At 37.5% G+C, this 7,071-nt stretch overlaps 1 pseudogene; it reads left to right on the top strand.

The window, feature by feature from the left end:
* The first annotated feature begins 4,802 nt into the window (after positions 1-4,802).
* LOC114217788 (ribose-phosphate pyrophosphokinase 2 pseudogene) lies at positions 4,803-5,804 on the top strand (annotated as a pseudogene).
* Positions 5,805-7,071: the final 1,267 nt, after the last annotated feature.

Genomic DNA, 7,071 nt, shown 5'->3' with positions numbered 1-7,071 from the left:
CAAAACTTTGTAAACTTGATCGGACTGGTACTGGAAAAAGTAAACAACACTATCAAATAATGATAACATTTTATCCAGGTTAGCTCAAACAGATAAGCCTTGCTTTTAAGTGAAAAATTCCATGGAAACTGATGTAAAAAGAAGGGAGCATCTCAAGTTCACACTAGAAAGGTCACTGGCAGAGATCAACTTCGTAGTATTTAGTGTATCTATCCTGGAACAAAATAAGGCTAAGCTGATTGAGCAGGGATTTGAGCCTACAAAGGAGTAAGTCCAGGTATTACAGATTAATGTTTAAAGAACTACATTCCTTATTTTCAACATTCTCCTTATATTTTTTGAGTTCTTGAATAACTTAAAGAACTCCATAACCCAGACCACCTTCAAAATGATAATGTATAAGAAACCCCCCAAATAATCAATCCTCTTTGAATGTGCCTCTGTTCCATAAGAATGTGAGAATTAGATTTCTCCAGAAAGTGAGAAACCTATTTTCAATGATGATGACTTTTATTTTCTTTTTTTTTAATATTTTATTTATTTGACAGAGAGAGCATGAGCAGAGGGGAGGAACAAGGGCAGTGGGAGAAGCAGGCTCCCTACTGAGCAGGGAGCCTGTTGTGGGACTCGATCCTGGGACCTCAGGATAATAACCTGCGCCAAAGGCATATGCTTAACAGACTGAGCCACCCAGCCACCCAGGCACATTCCTTATTTTTAATTGAGAAAGGGACAAAGAGCTAACTTTGAATTTGAAGTTTGACAAGTGTGGATTTTGAAGATATCTTTTTATCCTGAGAATATTTAGAAGAATGCTAATAGTTAATAGTGACTAACATTGACTCTGTTTCAATATGGTAGATTGAGCACATGTATCTAATTACAATATTTTCTGAAGCCCCACTAAAACTATAGTAAAGTATTTAGTAAAGCATTTTTTTAAAAAAATACTTTATTGAGTTATAATTGATATACAAAAAACTGCACATATTTAATGTATACTACCTTATGAGTTTGAAGACAAGCATATATAACTATGAACTCATCACCATAATCAATCTCATAAACATATCATCACCTCCAAAAGTTTCCTCCCACCCTACTTATTTGTGTGTGTATGTGTGTGATAAGAAGACTTAATGAGATATCATCTCATACCCAGATGTATGGTTATTACCAAAATCACAAAAGATAACAAGTGTTGGTAACGATGTGGTGAAAGAGAACTCTTGTACACTGCTGATGGTTATATAAATTGGTATAGCCTTTATGGAAAACAGTATGAAAGTTTCCTCAGAAAAATGAAAAAATGAACTACCATATGACCCATCAATCCTATTTCTGTGTGTATAATCAAATGAAATAAAATCACTATCTCAAGATATCTACACTCCCATGTTTTTTGCAGCATTATTCACAGTAGACCTATGGAAGCAAACTATGTAGCCATCAACTGATGAATGGATAAAGAAAATGTGATATGTTTGCACAGTGTGATATTATTCTGCCTTAAAACAGAAGGAAATCCTGCCATTTGTGACAACATGGATGAACCTTAAGGACATCAGGCTAAGTGAAATAAGCCAGAGAGAGAAAGACAAATACTGTATGATCTCACTTATATGTGGAATCAAAAATAGTCAAACTCATAGAAGCAGAGAGTAAAATGGTAGTTATTAGGGGTTGAGGATGTGGGGGAAACGGGGAGATGTTGGTCAAAGGGTACAAACTCTCAGCTATAAGATGAATAAGTTCTGGAAATCTACTACAGTTAGTGATAATGTATATTTGAAATTTGCTAAGATTTCTTATCCAAAAAGGGGGGAGTAACTGTACGAAGTGTTGGATATGTTAGTTAGTTTGATTATAGTAATCATTTCACAGTATATACATATATCAAATCACACTGGATATCTTAATATGTCTAGTATAAGTTAATAATACCTCTATAAAACTGAGAAAATATATATCACACATTCAAAAACCAGGAAAATATGACTCAGAATGAGAAAATCAATCAATCAATATAAACTGAACCAAAGCTGCTACAAGTGTTAGAATTAGCAGATAAGTACATTAGAAATGTTACTATAAATATATTCCAGGGGTGCCTGGATGGCTCAGTTGGTTAAGTGACTGCCTTCGGCTTAGGTCATGATCCTGGAGTCCCGGGATCGAGTCCCACGTTGGGCTCCCTGCTCGGCAGGGAGTCTGCTTCTCCCTCTGACCCTCCCCCCTCATGCTCTCTCTCTCTCATTCTCTCTCTCAAATAAATAAATAAATATATTCCACATGTCCAAAAGTTAAGACATGGAAGATTTTTTTTTAAACCCAAATCAAACTTTAAAGATAAAAACTACATTGTTCAAGGTGAAAAAAATCTCTGAATAAGATTAGTGGTAATTAGGCACCGCAGGAGAAAAAGAGTAGTGAACTTAAAGAGAAAATAACAGAAACTATCCAAAATGAAACATGGATAGAAAAATGAAATAACTCCCCCCCAAAAAAAATGAATACATAGCATCATTGTGAACTGTGAGACAACTTCAAGCAACCCAAGATATGTGCACTTAGAGTCTTCCATGGAGAAAAGAACAAGAAGGGAAAGCAAAAAATATTTGAAGAAATATCCTCCAAAACTTTCCAAATGTGATGAGAACTATAAACTTCCAGTCCAAAGAACTCAGTGAACTGTAAGCACAAGAAACAAAGAGGGGCACCCAGGTGGCTCAGTAGGTTATGTGTCTGCCTTCAGCTCAGGTCATGATCTCAGGGTCCTGGGATCAAGCCCATGTCAGGCTCTCCGGGGAGCAGGGAATCTGTTTCTCCCTCTCCCTCTGCCCCTACTCACTCCCCACGCTTGTATGCTTTCTCTCTTCTCTCAGATAAATAAATGAAATCTTGAAGGAAGGAAGGAAGGAAGTAAGGAAGGAAGGAAGGAAGGAAGAAAGGAAGAAAGGAAGAAAGGAAAAAAGAAAGAAAGAAAGAAAGAAAAAAACACGCCAGGGTATATAATAATAAAATTGCTTAAAATCAGTGATAAAAACAAAGTCTTAAAAGCAGCCCCCTAAAAATAAACATGTAATATACAGACATAAAGATGTGAAAATGACAACAGATTTCTAGTTGGATGCAATGCAAGAAGGAACACAATGGAGCAATATGTCGAGAGTACTAAGAGGAAAAAAATGCCAAACACACACACACACACACACACACACACACACACACACACACAAAAGTAGGGGCACCTGGGTGGCTCGGTTGGTTAAGCATCTGCATCAGCTCAGGTCATGATCCCAGGGTCCTGGGACTGAGCACCCTGCTCAGAAGGGAGTCTGCTTCTCCCTCTGCCTCTACCCACCCCTGTTTGTGCTCTCTCTCTTTCAAATAATTAAATATTTTTTTAAAACTGTAGAACTTTATACCTAGAGAAAACATCTTTGAAAAATGAAGTCAAAATATTTTTTCAGACATATAATAGCAAAATTTATCATCAACATACTCACAAAAAATTACATTGAAAAACTCTAATATTTAAAAGCTAAGAAATACTTTTAAATAATCCATGGCTCTAAAAAAGAAAAAAGTAGAAAGAGAAATTAGAATGTATTTTGAACAGAATGAAAATACAATTATTATGGGTTAGACTGTACCACCCCAAAAAATTATGTTCAAGTTCTAAACCCCCAGGATCTCAGAATGTATGTGACCTTATTTGAAAATGGAGTCATTATAGATATAATTAGTTAACTCAAGAAGATGAGGTTAATACTGGAAAAGGTGAACCGTAATCTAAAATGACTGGTGCCCTTACAAGAAGAGACACACAAAGAAAGAACATCACATGATGACAGACACAGAGATGAGTACAATGCACCTTCAAGCCAAGGTACACCAAGAATTACTGCTGCCATGAAAAGCTGGGAAGGGTCAAGGAAGATTGTACCGAGAGTCCCAGAGGGAGCATGGCCTTGCTGACACCTTGATTCCGGACTTCTGGCCTCTAGAACTGTGAGAGAATAAAATTTCTATTGTATAAAGCCACGCAGTTTATGACATTTTGGTACGACAGCCCTATAAAACTAATATATCAAAACATGTGGGATGCCACTAAAAAACAGTACCTAGGGAAAAATATAAAGCGCTTACTTAATACTTACACTGGAAAATAGGAATCAACTCAAGTCAATGACATCAGTTTCCAAAGTAGAAAGAGGAAATAAAATAAATATCAGAGCATAAATTATCTAGAATTCAGAAAATTAAAAAAAAACAATGAAACCAAAAAATGGTTCTTTAATAACATCAATAAAATTGACATACATTCTAGCTAGACTACTAGAAAAAATAAATAAAAGAGAGGTGACACTAGTTACCAAACTCAGGAATAAGGGAAGTAACAGAACTATAGATTCTATGAATATTTAAAAGACAGTAAGGGAACACTATAAACATATTTATGGCAATAAATTCAGCAACTTAGATGAAATGGATAAATTCCTTGAAAGATACAACTACTAATGCCTACATAAGAAATAAAATACTATCTATGAAAAATATTTAATTGTAGTTAACTTTCCCACACACAGAAAAAATCCAGGTACAAATAGTTTGACAGACCATTTCTCCCAAAATTCAGGGAAAAAATAATACCAATTCTACACATATGCTTCCAAAAAAATTAAAAAGAAATAAATAATTCACAAATAATTCTATAATGCCAGAATCACCATGACATCATAACCAGACAGGGACAGCCCGCTCGCATGGCAGCCTCTGGTGCCCCCACCACCTCTGCCATGCCCAACATCGTGCTCTTCAGCAGCAGCTTGCACCAGGACCTGTCCCAGCGCATGGCCGACTGGCTGGGCCTGGAGCTGGGCAATGTGGTCACTAAGAAGTTCAGCAACCAGGAGACCAATGATGAGATCAGTGAAAGCGGGAAGGGCGAAGATGTCTAGAACATCCAGAGTAGCTGTGGAGAAATCGACAACAACCAGATGGAACTCCTTGTCATGATCAATGCCTACAAAATCTTGTCATCATCCAGGGTGACTGCTGTGATCCCATTTTCCATACTCCTTACAAGATAAAAAGGACAAAAGTTGTGCTCTGATTTCTGCGAAACTTGTGGCCCCTATGCTCTTGCTGGGGCAGATCACATCATCACCGTGGACCTGCATGCCTCTCAGATCCAGGGATTCTTTGAGATACCAGTAGATAATCTGTCCACGGAGCCTGCAGTCCTGCAGTGGATTCGGGAGAACATTGCCAAGTGGAGGAACGGTATTATCATTTACCTGATGCCAGGGGAGCTAAAATGGACATATCAATTGCAGTGAATGTGGGTGAATGTGGAATTTCCCTTGATTCACAAAGAGAGTCAGAAAGCAAATGAAGTGGACCAGATGGTTCTGGTGGGCCATGTGAAGGACCGCATGGCTGTCCTCACAGAGGACATGGCTGACACATGTAGCTGCCATGCTGCTGACAAGCTCCTCTCCGGAGCCACCAAAGTTTATGCTATTCTAACTCATGGGATCTTCTCTGGGACAGCTATTTCCAGCATAAATAATGCTGCCTTTGAGGCTGTTGTCACAAACACCATTCCACAAGGGGACAAAATGAGACTCTGTTCCAAGATTCAGGTTACTGATATCTCTATGATCTTGGCAGAGGCAATCCCAAGGACACACAACGATAAATCTATTTTACCTGTTCAGTTACATCCTGCTATAGATCCCAGATGTGAAGTGTGGAGCAAGCTTTCGCTGGCTTCTGAATTGCATGTGTTTATCTGACTTTTTAGTTTTAGGACTCAGCAACTATAGGATAAGGCAAAAGCATCTGATCTTTGTATACTCCAGGATCCACTATCTCCCCCTTCTCAAGCTCAAGACCATTTATTTCCAGTTTGTGGAGAGGGTAGTGGTTATTTGATCTTTCATTAGTGAGAATAATTCATCATCCTGACTTGTTCTGATAGGTGACCTTTTTCTTTGGTCTGTCAGTACTTTGAGGCCACAACTTTCAAGTATATAATTCCGTTGCAGAAGTTCATAGTTTATATATTTTGAGGGTGCCAAAGGTGACTTCAGATTAAAGCCTTCTGTGTAAATAATGATAATGCCAAAGGACATTTGGGTAAAACCCTGTATACAGAATTAGCCTTTACTTCTGAGTGAACCTTAGAAAATCAATAATACCCTGAATTTTTATTTTTATTTTTTTAGGAAGCACGTTTCAAATAAACCATTGTTGTTGTGCTTAATTTGGCCAAATTTTATGTAGCTTAAGATGGTCACTGACACGTTTACTTTCTGATAAAAATTAGACACATCAGAGACAATGCAGTTCACTATTTTTTATTGTCACTTCTAAAAAATATGTTATAACTATCACACTTACCTGAAATATCATGTTCTAAAATTCCAAAATTATGTTCAGCAATATATCTGACTGAGAAAGTATCTGGAGGCAGACTCTGCAGGCCCACTGGTGGCACTCACTCCACCGTCCCAAGCAGACAGTTCTTTGAGCAGCAACTCCTGTCCTGCCATCTTGCTTTACCACCTATTTTTAGCTCTAGCTTTTACTTTGCCTTTTTTCCAATAATTTCATGTTGTGGATTTCCACAAAAAGAAAGACTCCCCTAAATCCCCTCAATTTACTAGTCTGATCATTATTTTGTTTCTGACATAACAAAAAGTGAATTTTTGTGAGTGCCCCCAAATTCTTTTTTAAACATTACTTCCTTAGTTTTGATTTAATATTCTTTTCCCTTTTGTAATCAGAAGTAGCAAGTCTCCTAGGCAACTGATTATTTTAACGTTTTAAAACTGTTACATGAAAAATGTGGGTAAGAAAGGCCTCCCAAAAAAAGTACAAATTAGTAAGCACTAGTTTTTCCTCCATCAAGATAATGTTCAAATGATGGCCAAGAGTAACCATAGAGGCGAAGATTGCTTTATTAACAAGATGGCCCTTGACAACATCCTCCTCATTGAGGTGCCTACGTGCCTGTGGCCGAAGGCAAGCACTGACTCCCTGTGAGTTTTATCATATCCA

Source organism: Eumetopias jubatus, unplaced genomic scaffold, assembly GCF_037043125.1.
Source record: "Eumetopias jubatus isolate StellerSeaLion01/CBP00866 unplaced genomic scaffold, mEumJub1_p1.0 scaffold_1, whole genome shotgun sequence".
Lineage (NCBI taxonomy): Eukaryota > Metazoa > Chordata > Mammalia > Carnivora > Otariidae > Eumetopias > Eumetopias jubatus.
This window is presented reverse-complemented; position numbering and strand designations above follow the sequence as displayed.